Here is a 2,343-nt window from a genome sequence, read left to right as displayed (position 1 = left end):
CAAAGGCAGAGCAGGATACCCAGGGCTTGGTATACACCTTTTACTTTTCTAGCCACTGGGGCGTCATAGGCAGGCTGGGGGGGATGCAAAATAATGTTAAAAAAACTCATAAAGGGAAATGTTCATGCATGGGACCTTTAAACTCTTTGTAGACAGCCTCCCCTTATTTCTGCTGGTTGGAAGGAAGGCTTGGCAATTCACGCTGCGTGATCAATTCATTTAACGTACTGTATCTGAGTTGTGAGGCAATGCATTGGCTACAAACTAAGACAACAGACGGCAATAAATATCAACGACAGTCAATCTGTGTTATCTAGATTGGGTGATTAGCCTTGCTCATGCGTTAAAACTAGAGGAATTACAAGAGAAAAGTGTGTACAATTTAAAGCCCACTTTGTTGTTCAATAGTTCTGTACAATGCTTGACACCAACCGGGTTAAGCAGGCACCCGTGGGTCTGATTACTGGTTACGTAGGTGTAGTCAGTAGGCTCAACGAGGATCTTTTTTAAAAGAAATGCTGCTTTTTTTGAAAGGTCGATCCTCCTTTTCATGCTCTCTATGTTCTCCACTCATTTCTTAATGGTATGTTTCCTGTATAAAGTTAGATGGTAGCTTAGGGTGGCTGCTGCCTTTTAGAGGGAGCCTGTGACAAAAACCTAAATGCAATATTTCAATCAATATTGTGTCTGCATGGTGCATATTCCCAAATAAAATAGCGTTTATTCAAATCAATACAAACTACCTAAGAAATTGATATTTCATAGCCTGGAGCAGGGTAATATTCCTGTTATACCAGTTGGTTTGTGGGGCTCTGGGCCAAATATTAAGGGAACGAGAGTGATATGGCTCAATGTGGGCCCAGGTTTATTTTCCTCCTTGGCCCCTGAGTGGATTAATCCCCCCCTGGTTATGTCTGTAAATAAAAAAAGATTTATCAAAGAAAAACAAAGAAACGCGCATCTTATTAAAAGTTAATCAGTTGCTATCTGAGCACAAACAGTATAACATTAAAATATGCACACAGATATCTTAGTGGAATGCTGCGTTACATAAGTCCTATTTTCACAACTTTCTACCCATGAAAGGGCCCTGGAATGGCCATCAAACCTGTATTGTACTACGTGAACTTGTGCAAGGTAGTACAAGTACTCCCAGTTACAGTTTTGACGTCACATACATATAAACAACAATTTGACCCCTGTTGATGCAGTGCAGATGCCGTGATAAATAGTATAAATACGCAACAGAAAGTAATTATACACATTGTAATCAAAACAATACACATACCATGGTGTACTAGTACATGTTATGTTTATTAAATGAAGCCCAAAATATGTCGGCGACTAGAAATCGCTAGTATCAGCTAGCGGCTAGCTAACGTCAATTTTAAGTAGCCGCTAGCTGATGCTAACGCTAGCTAGAAGGGTTTGCCTAGAACGCTGCCAAGTCATGTTTCGTGACTTGAAGTCGAAACTTCCGGGATAAAAACCGTGTCTGGAACGCAGCATAAGCAGATGAACCGGGTGGCAGGGGTGGGGGGGGTGGCTTCTCGGGCTCAAATTATTTAGGGTTTTAACCCTTGGGTTGTCCTCCCGCCTTAAAACAATTTGACACCTTATTCTTTATTATTAAAAATGTTTTCCCCCTACGATTCCAGCAATTTTTCTTCCACTTATTGTCACATTTGTATTTAATTTCCTTTTTTTAGCTTGTTTTTTTGACATTTCCTTTTTACGTTTTTTACCCTTTTTTTCAACACTTTTGTCACTTTTACGTTTTTATGCTTTTTTACCCCTTTTTTTACCAACTCATACGAGTTTAACACTTATTCTTGGAATTAATAGACACTCAACCACACTTTTGACTTAACTTTAAAAAAAAAAAAAAGAAATATGCTATAAAATTGAATAAAATCACCCAAAATTCAATTAAAGCAGTGTCCTGGTCCTTCATTTTACTTGAGAACAGCATTAAATGGAACCATCCAATGTTCATTTTTGACAATTTGATTAAAAGAAACCCAAATTTCTGATATAGAATTTTTTTTGTGGAAAATGGATCAAATTTGACCCAAAGACAACAGGAGGGTTAAACGAACTTCGGCTTTGTGTCATTTCCCCTCAGTCTCTCTGACTGGAAGTTTTATTCCCTGGGAGAAATATTGCCATTCACTCTATGATCTCTACCAAAAATAGGTTTCAAGATTAATAAAGCTGTTACCGCCAAATGATGACAGGAGGGGAAATCTGCAACAGTTGTGCTCTGGTTTCAGAACGATGAAGGCAGTTTTGTACAATAACATACAAAATAGGGGCTATACACTATGATTCCCCCCCCCCCCC

At 38.9% G+C, this 2,343-nt stretch overlaps 1 protein-coding gene and 1 long non-coding RNA gene across 2 annotated transcripts in view; one reads left to right on the top strand and one right to left on the bottom strand.

Moving 5' to 3' along the window:
• Positions 1-2,090, bottom strand: part of LOC116686011 (uncharacterized) — an 18,474-nt gene extending 16,384 nt beyond the window's left edge. The window contains exon 1 of the long non-coding RNA XR_004331123.1: positions 2,004-2,090. This is a non-coding gene — a long non-coding RNA (uncharacterized LOC116686011). The remainder of the gene's footprint in view (positions 1-2,003) is intronic.
• znf536 (zinc finger protein 536) overlaps positions 1-2,343 on the top strand; it is a gene marked incomplete at its 5' end in the record, with an annotated part of 312,490 nt that overhangs the window by 152,371 nt on the left and 157,776 nt on the right.

The sequence above is a fragment of the Etheostoma spectabile genome, unplaced genomic scaffold, assembly GCF_008692095.1.
Source record: "Etheostoma spectabile isolate EspeVRDwgs_2016 unplaced genomic scaffold, UIUC_Espe_1.0 scaffold285, whole genome shotgun sequence".
Lineage (NCBI taxonomy): Eukaryota > Metazoa > Chordata > Actinopteri > Perciformes > Percidae > Etheostoma > Etheostoma spectabile.
The sequence above is the reverse complement of the archived record's forward strand: the minus strand, read 5'-3'. Positions and strand labels throughout refer to the sequence as shown.